A 15,130-nucleotide genomic window follows, 5' to 3' on the forward strand; every position below is an offset into this window, starting at 1 on the left:
GCGGTAAGGGCGCGCGGACTGGTGGAGCCAGGTGCCGCACCCCCTGGATGAAATTCCGCACCAAGGACTTGGTAGCTAAAGGCTTCTGAAAGAAGATTGCTAATGCTGAAACTTGACCCTTGATGGTGCTCAAGGCTAGCTTCTGCTCAACCCCTTGTTGCAAAAAGGCCAATATTCGAGTCACCGAATAGGTACGTGGAGGAAATCCTAAAGATTCGCACCACGCAATATAAGTCTTCCATGTGTGATAATAGACCTTGCTGGAAGTCGCTTTCCTTGCTTTAATAAGGGTAGGAATGACTGAAGTAGACAAACCTCTGTCCTTCAGTACTTGGGTCTCAATGGCCAGGCCATTAAAACCAGCGACTGTAAAGCATGATGGTAAATTGGTCCTTGAGACCACAGACACTCCCTGAGACGAAGTTCCCACGGAACGTCTGCGACTAGCATGTCCAAGTCGGCCAGGCCGGCTTGAGGAGGCCAGCCTAGAATTTCTAGGACCACTGGCGCTGATAGAATCTGAACCAGGCGTCCCTAGAGGTATCTGGCCCCGACCATCTGAGAAAGTCTGGTCGTTTTCTGTTCCCACACATTTATCAGATACCTGATTGTTATCAGGAAGGGTGATCTTTTCTGGTTGAACCTCAGGGACCGAAGTCACCCGACTAGAGGCTACTTGGCCTATCTGGTCAACCAGATCCGATTCCTGTGAGGTATAGGGACTAATCTTAGGAAAAGGTAAAGGAAAAGATCTATTCAGGGAACGGTAACTACCGCTTCCTGTAGTACTTAAATGTTGGAAGGGAAGAATCGCACCGGTAGTAGTGGTTGATGCTCGATCTAATGTCCTGAATACCGGTGAAAACGTCCCCCCACCCTGAAACCGGGTGGGGGCGCACCTTCAGGCTGTGTACTCCTTTGCTTCGGGTTTGGCTGGGTTGGTCCTCTGCTTGTCCGACCAGCCCTTCTTGAACCCTCCTGGAGGAGTCTTGCCTTTCCCGCTTGTACCAGCCGGGCGCCCTTTATGGGCGGTAAAGAAAGGTCCTCGCTTGTTGCGAGGTCCCTTAGCTTTAGCAGCCTGTGGCAAAAAAGTGCTCTTGCCCCCAGTGGCATCCTTAATGATTTCATCTAGGTTGGCCCCAAATAGACGATTCCCCTGAAAAGGGAGATTTGTCAAGGTCTTTTTGGAACCTAGGTCAGCTGACCAGCATTTTAACCACAGCACACGTCTGAGGATGACCGCTGACATAGATGCATGCCCTAATAAGGGAGTAGTGTCCAAGGCTGCGTCACAGATAAACTGTAGCCCTTGTATAATCTGTTCCATCAAATCAGATGTCTCCTGGGGAATATCTTTTCCCCTAAGGTCTTGGCGTACCATTCTCGCCCATTCCGTAAGTGTCTGGGAAACTAGACCAATAACAATTACTGGTCTAAATGCTGACCCTATCAGGGAGAAGATAGTGCGGGACTCCACTTCCATCTTTCGATCCACCGGATCCTTAAAGGACGAAGTGTCCTCCACTGGGATAACCGTGGCTTTATTCAGCCTGGAAATAGGTGGATCCACCACTGGTGGTACCGTCCATTTCTTAATGATGGATTCCTCAAACGGATAGCGTCTAGCAATACGCTTGGAAATAGTAAAGGTACGTTTAGAATGCTCCCATTCTCCTTTAATCTGATTACCGAAACACTTGGGTACAGGAAAAACCTTCACCGTTTTGATGGGCTTATTAGTACCAAAAGGAATCTCTGTTTCAGTTGCCTCTGCCGGTAAAGCCTCAAGTTTTAAGGTTTCCTGCACTGCCACAACTAGTGCGTCCACCAATGCTTCTTCCTGAATTATAGCGGGAGAAGAAACGTCCTCCTCACTGTCTGAGGGGGCTTTACCTGAGACAACAGCCCTTGCAGAGGAACCTGCAACTGCAGTGACCATCTCTGAATCTGAGTCAGAGGTGTCAGATAGTATAGGGGTAGGCGGGGGGTCGCTTCCTTGACCCCCGTCCCTGACAGGCCGCCTCCACCCGAGCCACCATAGACTCCAAAATTGCTGTAAATGACTCTACACTCTGTGCACCGGCGGGTCCCGTGGCCCCCCCGAGGGAAACAGGTGGGGGAATATGTGTGGCAGGGTCCATGATAATTCCAGTCACTTCCTGGATAATATAATTCAAAAATAAAAAACTTTTTTTTTTTTTTTTTTCCAGACCCCCAGCGCCACAAAAAACCCCTTAGTGTTACCTGCTAGGGATCCCTATCGATCGAGAGAGAGAGAGAGATAGACCCCCAGGCTCACCACTTGATGCTCAGAGTTTAACTGCAACAGGTTACAGCGCTGTCTTGACAAACAGGAAGTCTTTTGGCTGGCTGCCCAGGAAGAAAGGAGGCGGCTACGCCCCTCTGCACGCCTTCCGGCGCCTCCCCTAGCTCCACGAGGTGTTTGGATCACCTCAAACATGGCCGCACCCATGCTGGAGACACGAGGCTACGCCAAAATGGCGGCTCGTGCGATCCAGCAAAAAAAATGGCGGCGGCCTGTACTGAATAGCGGTGTGCTGCAGGGCACACAACACTCTCTCTGCATGGGGATTTGGCGTGGTTGGCGGTACCGGCCCTGGCGGACCGCATGGCCATTCGGGAGGCCTGCTAATAGCTGGAGATCTGATTAGGAAGGCAGTCTACATGTCCGTGGCTTCTGACTGGTAGGTAGCTTATTTTTATCACCGTAAGATTCCCAGAATGCCACTGATTACAATCTTTTTAACATGTATACAATTAGATTGTTAGCTCCCAAACCAAGCCTCCTGGCTTTTTGCACATAAAATCACACTCAAAGTAGGAGGATCTGTGTCATTTATAGGATAGAGAGGGACTCTATCTTACCATACAGAGAGGGGCCCGCGTTCACCACAAGACCCGTCAGGGGAAAAGGGGGAACATACTACTCACCATACCGGAACCAGGCGGGCACCAACTCCTGACAGTACCCCTCTCCACCGGGGCGGGAGGGCTGTCGACCGATATGGACGCCGTGACTCATGGTCTTTGGCGTTTCAGCGAGACGTTTAACTCGCGGGGTCAGTCCTTTAATGGGACTTTGTCGCGGCCGACCCAGCGCGGAGCTATGGCCTGCACGCGCTCATAGGCTGAACTGGGGTGACCACCGGATCTCAACATCCAGCCCGTCGCCCAGTTCAGCTTTCTTGCTTGAAGATCTCACAGGAACACTGGAGAAAAAAAGCTGTCTAAAAAAAATCTTTTAAGAAAAAAATCTTGCCAGGACCTAAGATCCCAGCAAGGTATCTAGGTCCTTACTCCTAACTAGACAGAAAATAACTGATTTGCTGAGGCAGAGAGAGAGAGGATATACCCTCTGGGACTGCCCCTAGGGTGTGGCCAGAGCTTTTTAATTTCCTGTCTAGTCCTGCTCCTGTGGAGGCAACATAACCCGAAGGTGCTGTATCACCGATGACTACGTCTGTCAATGAGCGCTAGAGAAATCCCTGTTTGTTCCTCTGTGCTGAGTGGGTCAAATGGGAGTGGTTTCATAATTATTTATCAGCTGTGGCAGCTGCAGGGATCTAATGAGAGCAAGAAGTGGTGAGGAGGCAGAATCCAAAACTGCAGTTTGTAGTCTCTGTAAATGGCACTCTTGCCCCAAACATTGGAGATTTCAAGGGCCAGAAAGCTGCAATGGCCAACAGACATCCCCCACTTTAACAAATAGGGACATCTCATCACTGAAAAGAGGTTTTGAAGCAAGACTTGGCTAGTTTGAAGAGCCTGGTCTTCAGATTAAAGTTCCTTGCAGACTTAAGACTTAGAGATGGAGATGGAAGAAAGGAAAACTTCCTAACCTCAGGAGTAGGTCTACTCCCCACAGAAGCACAAGCATTCTTTTTTTGGGGGAGGGGAGTACTCTTATTCCCTGTGATCTCCTTAATTTATACAAGGAGTAACCAAAGAGACATCCACCAAAGGGCAGGCACCCAAAGAGTTTCTAATGCGGGAGTTCCATTGACCAACAATTGAGCCAAAGAATTATCCATATATAGACAAAGTAAGGGTGTAAGCCCTATACTTATTGTGGCATATTTTGTTGCACTCTGAACAGGATGTAAGGGATCAGACCCAATCCTGGATTCACCCTCCACAATGGGTATACCCCCCCAAAGGGTTCTTCAGGGACAAGGACCCACCACCGGCCCTAGGCCTGTATTGCACAAAGCAAGAAACTCAACACACTATACCAGTGCCCAAAGCAACATTGCAGGCTGACCTTGTCTCTTCTCCATGTTCATCCAAGATTCGAGAGTCAACCATCCTGTAATCTACAGAAGTAGCCGCAGAGGCTATGGACAAGCCAGAAATCTTAGTAAAAAATCTGTTCGAGCAAAAAAAAACACCCCTCTTTAGAAAAGAGGATATCTAAGAGTGGGAGGGGTTATACAGGTGATTACCCTGCAGGTTTTTTTTTTTTGCCAGTGTCCAACTACCTGAAGGTAGCTGCACATAAACCATGGTTGAAGACTAAAGATCCTATGTTCTGTATGATTTAGAAAAATGTATTGTACCATAAACATGATTCTGGTGCCTTTATAAAAAAAGATACAAATCACAGATTATTATTCGTAGTTAACCCCAACGCTTTCATTCCATTCCTTTTTTGCTTCAGTCTTCGCATATAATAATTTCAAATGTGTGCTAGGCTTTGTGGTGGTGAATTAAAGGGTAACTCCACTTTTGTGGGGGAAAAAAATCAGCAAATAAAGAAAAAAACAATATAGTGTATACAATTGCGACAAATCCTATTTTGATTGAATGTTATTAAAAATTATCTTTCCATTTCAATCTGCAGCTGTTGTAATTTTATGGAAATGCAATGAAATATTGCTACCTGGAGGTGTTCTGTACACAGAATGTATACTGACCACACCCCAGAAACATAATTTCCTGCTTGTGTGATTGGCTCACCAATTTTCCCAGAAGTCTGCACTAAGATACAAGTCAGATTTCCGGCATCCCCTGCAACAAAAATGTAATTTTTGGTGAGATATTCCCAATAGGAACACATCTAAAGGGATGCAGGCCCAGCAGCTTTCCTCATTAGAGCCCCGCAGCTGCCACAGCTGATCGATAATTATGAAAGCACTCCCATTGACCCACTCAGCACAGAGGAACAAACAGTGATTTCTTCAGAATAACAAAAAGGTAGAAATCTGCAACAAAGTTTTCTAAAATCCCTGCAGTGTACAGAGATCCCCGAGAGGGGAATGTTTTTTTCTCAACAAAAGTGGAGTTACACTTTAAAGAGCTCGGACATGACATTTTTCAATTAAATCTAACTATTGACAAGGATATATTAACTAGAATTGTGCTTGTGGGCCAGTGCCTATAAGAAGTAGGGTTAGAGAAGGCAGCACCAAGCTTCAGAAATAATAGAGTGTGATAATGTTTTCCTTATTTTGTTTCCCTCTTTTGGTCACCTCAGGGCATTTGTGGGCAAATTCAGTAAACGGACTGTAGGGAAAAATGGGTGTAGAGGATGTTAAAAGGAGTCACAAGACTCTTTACAGCTCTGGAATCATGAACCATGAAGTTGCAATACAGTACTAAATATTGATGCCTATTTTCTCAAGTCTAAATGTATTTTTTGTATATACCTGGCAAAACACAGATAACTTGTGATACAGTTACCAGCTTTGCAACTGGTCGGTGAATTCTTAATAAAAAAAATAAAATAAAAAAATAACCATCAATTAAGTTCATCATTAGTGTTTTTATTTCACAATCATATTTCCAATCAACATTTTACCTGAAATTTAACATCTTGATTTAAATAGCAAGCCATAACAAAAGAAGCGATTACAATATTTGCAAAGCCCAGCCAACGATGGTTCAAAGTAAATTCTAGAGACACTAACCAGACAGAGAAGACAGAAAGCATCAGACGGAAGAGAGCTTGCAAATACAATCTGTCCTATGGCAACCAACCAATCAGAACCCTACTGTTGAGGGTGAATATGATGGGCTATGCAGGGCAAAACAGACTACCTAGAAAAGTTTTTCCCTCTCACCTCGAAGAAATGTCAAAATGTCAGTGTTTTAGAGGTTCCATTACCACCCAATAAAGTACAACATTGTAAATGCAAGGCTTGTGCATTTTAAAGCATGCATCTGTACCCTCAGGAGTCCAAAAATCTGAAAGTATTGAAACTTACTGGTAGCGGTGAAGTCCTAACCCTTCTGACATCTTCCTGTTGGTCGATGGAGCTTCCTATCATAGTAATAGGCCAACAAAGACTCAGGAAGAGGGCAGGTTAGACTTCAACAAAACCAGGGAGTGCTGAGGTTTGCAGATCAGAAGGCTTCTAGTTTCAGGGGTCCTGTGTTGTTTTTTTTTTTTTTTTGAGAGCACTGAATGTGTGTAAATCCATGTAGTTTCCTAATCTTTTTTTTTTTTTTTTTTATTCTCCTGATGGAAACAAAGGCTGCTATTTGGTTGCATCAAGGCTGTCAAGCTGACTCTCTGGCTTCACTATTATGAGTCATTAACTCAGAACAATTATGCAAAAAGCCATTGCATTTCCTGATCTACTGACATTTACATGTATGAGGACTGTATCTGGGAAAGCATTGAGGAAAGTGAGTCACCACCAAAGCCAGGCAAGCTAGCTTTTTCAGCAGGTGGTCAACAATGGCAGCCGCCATAGTTCTAGCAGGCCTATGTATATATAGTGTATGCCCCTATGTATATATAGTGTATGCCCCAGTGCAAAATTTGTGCATGTCCCATACACAAATATTTGACCACACATGCCATTTAGTTTCAGCACACGTTCAGGCCTCTTCATCCAGGCAGTGGACAACTGCACATAGTGTTTATAGTGCATTTGGTGAACACATCTAGACTGGTAATTGCATCTTTACACTACATGCACTAAACTGACTGCAACCAGGATGTACTGCCAGCTGTTTGGGTGATAAACGTTAAAGAAGTATTCTTGTAGTCACTGGAACCTAGTAAAAGTCAGTATTTGCATAATAGAGTAGGCTATGTCCAAACACCTAGAGGCGCCTGCCATACCATACTAGATGTAGTTTACAAAAGCTCCACTGACTACAGATAAACTTATCCTGGATCAACACAAATATGCAGCAAACGCAAACACCAACTCCGAGACATTCTTGTGGCCTAAACCTGGATACATCCAAGCCCACAGAATAGAACAAAAGAGTTACCCAGAATATAGAGATACAATATAATGATAGTTTACAGATGTATATGTTACACCCAGCCTTATTTATTTAGTGTATGAAAGACTTGCTGTTTTGTTTTTTTTTGTTTTTTTATTGTCGATGACCATTCAAGTCCATATTGTCTATGTCTGTTTGTTTTACAAGTACAGTATCGGAGACTAAAGAAGGCTAACCGTGGACAGTTCCTTCCTCATTTGGGTAAATAGGACCAACCATAAAGGTACAAAGAGAAGAATCTGTTTAGTTTCCAAATTTAGACAATTATGTTCAACATTCGGAGACCCATGTGGAATGGAGTTCTGGGGTATATTAGGCCCAGCTACACGCTGAAATGAAACCCATTGCATGAGCCTGGGGTAAGAGTTGGTATATTAAAGGCAGGGCTGTATGGTTGGAACATCAAGTCTAGAAGTGTCCAATGGAAGAACAGTTTATACTGCACAAAGCAACACAGTTATTTTTTACTTTAAGTGTCGGTTCACACTATGGCGATCCGACTTAGGGGGCGACCTGTGAAGTCGCGTGCACCGCGACTTCAGCGCGACTTGCACGGACTTCATAAAATGAATGTCTATGCAAGTCTCTCCAGGTGGCCCCGAGGTACTACAGGAACCTTTTTCTAAGTCGGAGCGACTTGTGTCGCTCCTATTAGAACCGTTCCTGTACCACACAATGGAACGCGACGGTGCACGACTTGTCAGGCTGACCAAGTCGCCTGACAAGTCGTACTAGTGTGAACCAGCACTAAGGCAGTTTAGATATAAAAAGGACAATATTTTTGGTTGCGATGGAACACACAGAAAGGTATTTTACACGCAGTCCATAAGGGCCCATGATCATCTTGGTCAGTGACTATTTTATATATAGCATCATTTTTTTATATAGTGATAGAACGTGTGCATAAATTGGTGAATACACTTGAGGATGAGGAGGAATATGTAACATGTGTTGACCACAGCAGCCTCTTTGGGCAACTTAAAGTGATTGTCAAGTCGTTTTTTTTTTCTATTCAAAACAACAAACATGTTATATTTTACCTGCTCTGTGCAGTGGTTTTGCACAGGGCAGCCTAGATCCTCCTCTTTTCGGGTCCCTGGCTGGAGCTCCTGGCCTCTCCCTCCTATTGAGTTCCCCCACAGCAAGCAGCTTGGCTGAGTTTGATTAACAGCAGCGGGAGCCAATGGCACTGCTGCTGTGTCTCAGTCAATTAGGACAGAGAGAACCGGATGGCTGAGGCACTCGTGGACATTGCTGGATAGAGAAGGGGCTCAGGCAAGTATTAGGTGGGGGGGGGGGGAGAGGCTGCTGCACACAGGTGGCTTTTTATCTTAATGCATAGAATGCATTCAGATAAAAAAAAACCTTCTGCCTTTACAATCCCTTAAAGTGGTTGATAAGCCACTTATATAAAATTAGGCCATCCCCTCTGTAATACAAGTGTTGCTGTGTGTGTTATAGAAAAAATATGCCAATCTGTACCTAAATCAGAGCGTCTCCCGACACTCAGCTGACTCCTTGGCTCTCTTCTCTGCCCAGTTGATAGCTCCAGCAGGCGGGGCCAAGCACTCCTGCTGAAGTCAGAGGAGGGTAAGAGAAGAGAGAGAGCCGAGCAGTCATGCGATCGCCGGGAGCCGCTCTGATACAGGTACAGATCGGCATATTTTTTCTATAAGAGACAGGGGCAATTATTGTTATATTACAGAAGGGATGGGCAGGATCAGACAGGTTTGTTAGGTTATACAGGGGACCAAATGACAAAGCTCAAGCTATTCCGCTGTTATCTGCCAAAAGTTGTTGCACTGCCGGGTCCAGCACCGGAATCTGGTTTGTGATGTCATCAGGAGGCTAGCTGTCTCTTCTGGGTCCTAGGAGCCCGCCTTCTGATAGTGCTGCACTGTGCATGCACAGTGGGTTATTTGGAGTCCCAAAGCCTCCAGGAGGCTTGCTTTATTTTGGCCTAGGCTAGGAAGGTAGAAGTATTCTGGTGAAAAGAGCAACCCCCCTCCCCCAATTAAAAAAAATAAGTATGAGGAACCAGATTAGTGGGACACAAAAATAAGTAAAGTTTCACTTTAAGTAACTATTTTAGTTCTTGTCCCTCCCCTGGCGTGTACCTGGACATTGAAAGGAAAACATATGAGCTCCTCTCTGTCACTCTTCTCTCTAATTCCATAGCAAACTTCATGTTAGCACAATTGATTGGTTCTTGGGCTGCTTTCACTCTCCCAGCCAGAGTTCTGCAGTACAGAGAGAATACAAGAGGCTGACATTGAGTCAAATTCAAGCAATTAAACTTAAAAAACAAAAAAAAAAAACATTAGGGCCAATTCACACCATGTCCATGGGCTGCATTGCTCAACACAGGCTCATTGCAATACCTTTGTGGAATCTATTGTTTCTAATAGACCCAGTTCACATCAACGTGAGGTGTTAACGTGCGCTGGGTGAAAATGAAACATGCTGCATTTAATTACATTACAACATGCCACAGCATGCATTAAGGAGAACTAAAAAAAAAGTATTTTGGATTCGTTTTGTCACATCAACACAATAGGCATGGTGTAAATTGAGCTTTAGGGCTCATTCACACTTGTGCAGGGACCTGCATTTTTCTGAACTAGAAAACCCCAGATCTCCGCTAGCGCACAAAGAAATCAGATTTTTTTTATTTGCCCTGTTCACAATCCAACACAGCCTTCTGGTAGGCTGTGATGTGGTACAAAAATGTGCCATACATTTGCATTTTTCCATGCTACACCACAGCTCCGTTTCCGTCTGCTTTTCTACACACCGCTTTAATCAGTGGTGCTGCATCAGAAATTAATGAAATGTCAAGCTGTGCTTTAAGTCTTGGTTTGCAGTATGAATTGCTTTGCATTCCTGTGCAATTTACATGCGATTCAGTGCGGTACAATTTGAGCCCATTCATTTTGAATGCACCTTTTTTAGAGCCGCACTGCAACTGGATTGCATGGTTGTTTTGTACCATGCGATCCAATGCAGTGCGGCTCTGAAATCCAATGCAAGAGGAAAGGAAACAGGAGCTCAGGCTGGGGACCTGAGAAGACGAGGTTTAGGGCTGCTTTGAGCAAAACCATTGCACAGAGCAGGTAAGTATAACATGCTTGTTATAAAAAAAAAAAAAAAATATGAGATTTTTAAATTTTTTTCCCCTATGTTTGTTGGGGCCATAAAGACCACATAAGGACCCATTCATATTTCCCAGGGCCGCTGCAAGTTAAGTGAATTTTGTTAAGCCAGCCCATTAAATATGAATGTGCTGCTAATGCACAGCAACAGGCTGAAAGTCAGACAGGACCCTCTTTTAAATAGGAAACCGATCATGTGTGTTGTGGTGCGCATGCTTTGCCTGCTACAGTGTTGTGGTGCACGCATTGATCTGTGCTTTACCATAATGCAGAATTCTAATTGGGCACCAAGTATGTTTTCACTAAAGGAAGCTGATTTATTTTCTGACATTACATTTTGGCCATGTTGGGAATGTATTCGTATTTAGCTTAAAGTGTTACTAAACCCTGGCCACTACATTCACTATATCTGGTCTCCCACAGTACATAGATCATGGAAATGCAATTATTTTAGTAAATATAAACTGCTAAATATCTTTTCTCATCAGCAGTATATAGCAGTCTAGTGATTTCTATCTGTTCCTGATGAAGCTTGTAGGAGGAGTTTTCATATTGCACTGAGCTTTCCTATAAGGCTGCAGGACCCCGGACCCTCTGTCTGGACAGTGCTGATTGGCCCTATGCTGATCACATGCACTGTCCCAAGAAAAAAACTCTCTGGCAATATACAACAAACTGAGCATGTGCAGCTCGACTCCAAAGGCTCTGTCTTATCCAGACATGTTTTGGAGTCAGTGAAGGAAAAGGAGGATCTGTGCATACAGGATCAAACAACCTTTTTACACAAGAGGATTGCAGAGGATTAACCCCTTAGATTCCACAGTAAGTAGAACAATCATGCTTTACTGCATATACACACTGATTCTACTCTTGTGGGTTTAGTAACACTTTAAAGCTGGCCAAAGATGTGTATTTACTATGCAAGTAAGGTGGCTAGAGGAATGCCCTTCCCTGAGGGACTTGCTGCTGTCAAAATACATTGATCAATGGTTGCAGCTACTGATCCACAAAAAGTTTTCCAGTTGTTGTCAGACGTCAATCAAACAATGTTCAGCGGGGAGCGGCCGCACACTGATCAAAATTCGGTTGGCCCCTGCTGAACCGGACGAATTTGAATCCAGTGATGTCTAAGCTTAAAGAGGTTGTAAACCTCAGAATTTATTTATTTTTTTAAATTACACCTGAAAGAGAAACACATAATGAGCTAGTATGCATCGCATACTAGCTCATTATGATATACTTACCTTAGAACGAAGCCCCGAAGTGCCAACCGCTCACCTCTCCCATGGGTGACATGTTCCGTCACCCTTCTTCCGGGGTTCGCGGCATTCGGCCATCCAGCGCATGCGACAGTGAGGTCACTGGCTGCATTTAAGGTAAATCTCTCCTAAACGGTACATGTTTAGGAGATAATTACAGTACCAATAGGTAAGCCTTATCATAGGCTTACCTATAGGTTTACTTCCTCTTTAAGCCTGGAAGTGAATAATAAAACCCCATACTATTTACAGCTAGACCTCTTGGGGAACAGAGCAGGCTGGGCTCCAGGTCAGTGTTTGGAACACTGCTGAAGCGGATGGCTAACTAATAGGAACACCTGAATCTCAAGCAACAGATATGTAGATGCATGCCATTACTTGCCATAGTAAACATCCAGGAAAATCTGTAATGCCCCTCTATTATCTCAACTTGGACTTCAGATTTATGTTTACATGGAAGGGAAGTGTTTATAGAAATGTTTAAAAGTGGATAATCATGTTTCTTGAAGAAGTTTAATCTACTTACATATTGCTTTCCCTCATTTCTTCCAACCCTCCCCATCAACATGCTGTTATTTTTTAAATAAAACCAGTTTTTATAATATACCTTTTTTGATCCAGTCACTGATGTCATCATTGGGTCTCATTACTGCTCTATGCCATAAAGGCAGATCATGGCTGGTGGGAATAACCAGCATAGCGACCTTTCTCAGTACTCCTCTCAAGAGCCCTCTACCTTGATTGAAAGAAGTGGCCTGACTCTTAGGAAAAGTTGTGCACGTAACATAATGCCTTAATCGAGGAGTATCAGTTTGGAGGAGTGGGCATTCCTAGGCAGGCTGCAATTGCATGCAGACTGCCCTGGGTAACACATGGCGCTTTTCCACTGCATGGAACCGAACGGTTCGGCTCGCTTTTGTGCTTTTCCACTGCTGGTACCGCATGGCACGGTGTTGGAACGGTTCGGTACGGTTTGCGCTTTTCCACTACATGGAACCGAACGGTACGGCTCGCTTAAACAGTACCACCTCGGTTGTAGTTCCAAGAGGGCCGTACCAATACCATATCGCACAATCCTTTGCATGCAGCCTTGATTGTTTGTCACTACTAGCCACTGATTGGTCAGAGAATCATTGTTATCCCACCCACTTACTTTAGTACTACTTTAGTGGAAAAGCAGACCACACCAAATCGTACCGAACCGTTCCAACACCGTACCATGCGGTACCATGCAGTGGAAAACCAAAACGGCCAAGCAGGGCCGAGTAGAGCCAAGCCGGTACTTGCAGTGGAAAAGTGCCATTACATGATGTTGTGCCTCCATGGATTAAAATCCAATACATGAATGGAGGTGGGCCAAATACAGCAAGGTTGGGGAGTAAAGGGTTAAATGATCCTGGACATCCTCCAGTCAGGAAATAAGGGGGGCTCTTCCATGACTTGCTGCAGCTTCTAACGCACAATGTGAGAAGCTCACAGTGTGCAATGAAATCAGCGTAATTCCAGTACAGGAGAGGAACCTGTACAACTGTGCAAGACTGAAGGGAAGGATAGATTTTAGCTTTCAACCGTAACTTCCATGTGCCTTGCTTGTTGGCTGTCATGGGTGATGGTGCTCCTATTATCCTATCTTTCTTGAAAATGGTGTGCTGCTACAGGTAAACTTCAAACCAGCTGAGGGCAGAATAAAAGAGATGTCCTCTTGGATGTGACAAGGAAAGTCACTAATTAGGTAGTAAATGGTGAAATCTGACAATGACTTCCAGTGTTACATGGTGAACAGAAAGATTGGAGGAATGTTCACATGAAAATCAAAAATCTACCAGTCTTCCTTGCTAAAGAATACAGACATAACAAAAGAAAAAAAAAAATAGTTTATATATAAATTTAAATAAAATAATGAACTGAACAGTATTTATCTCAATGTAACCATTATTTATATACAATTCCAGCCATACATGTTCTTTTAGATTTACATGAAGCAGAGAGGACGGGTTTGAACTTTAGTAAGATGATTTTTAATGCTGCCTGCGTCCCCATTGAGAAGATTTTTTTTGTTTGACACCCTTTACCTATACAGAAAGTGAGAGCGATCTCAAGGAGTAAAATAGTGAGGTTGTAAACCTTCCTCATTCCACTAGGAAAAAAATGGATTTTTGTAAAATCTTACCGTAAAATCCTTTTCTCTTAGCTCATTGACAGACGTAGTCCTCGGTGATACAGCACCTTCGGGTTATGTTGCCTCCACAGGAGTAGGACTAGACAGGAAATAAAATGCTCTGGCCACACCCTAGGGGCAGTCCCAGAGGGTATATCCTCTCTCTCTCTGCCTCAGCAAATCAGTTATGTCATAAAAGCAGTCTTTAGAGAATTTAACCCAACCCAACTCAAAAAAACAGAGGGGCGGGTACTACGTCTGTCAATGAGCTAAGAGAAAAGGATTTTACGGCAAGATTTTACAAAAATCCATTTTTCTCTATCGCTCATTGACAGACGTAGTCCTCGGTGATACAGCACCTTCGGGAAGTCCCAGAGCAGTATCACAAATGAGGGGTGGGAAAATGGAAATCAAATCCAAATCTAGAAGGCCCAACCGGTGCCAACTAGAAGTTTACAATGCTCATCCTTAATGATGAGACTCAACAAAAAAATTTTCAAACAGAAAAAAACCCTCGAGGTAGACCACCGGTCTCCTCAAATTGTGGCCTGCAAAACCTTGCGGCCAAATGAGGCATCCGCCGATGCCATCACATCAATTTTATAAAATTTTGTAAAGGTATGTACCGACGACCAGGTGGCCGCTTTACATACCTGGACCACTGACGCCTGATGGCGAAAGGCCCAGGAAGTACTGAGCGCTCGAGTGAAGTGCGCCCTAACAGGGAACGGAGGATTCAGACCCTTAATAGAATAAGCCTGTACCACCGTCTGACTGATCCATGTAGATATGGTCGCGGCAGACACAGGCAACCCCCTTCAAGGGCTATCCGTGATCACAAAAAGTGAGTCCGTCTTACGAAAACCACTTTAGGAAGGAAGGATGGATTCGGAAGAAGAACCACCAGATCTGGGGAACGACAGGATAATGCGGCCAGTTCTGACACCCTGCATAGAGAATTAATGGCCACCAAGGAGGCCACCTTCTGGGAATGTAAGCAAGGGAATCTCCCTAATATCTTCAAAGAGAAGTTTCTGAAGAACCGACCACACTAAATTAAGATACCAGGCGGTAAGGGTGCGCGCACTGGCGGAGCCAGATGTCGCACCCCCTGGATGAAATTCCGCACCAAGGAATGATTAGCCAAAGGTTTCTTGAAAGAAGATTGCTAACGCCGAAAACCTGACCCTTGATCGTGCTCAAGGATAGTTTCTGCTCAACCCCTTGTTGCAGACAGACCAAAATTCGGGTCACCGAATAGGTATGTGGGGAAAATCCAATAGATTCACACCATGCAATAT

This window comes from Pelophylax lessonae (genome assembly GCF_965119305.1).
Source record: "Pelophylax lessonae genome assembly, chromosome: 5".
Classification (NCBI taxonomy): Eukaryota; Metazoa; Chordata; class Amphibia; order Anura; family Ranidae; genus Pelophylax; species Pelophylax lessonae.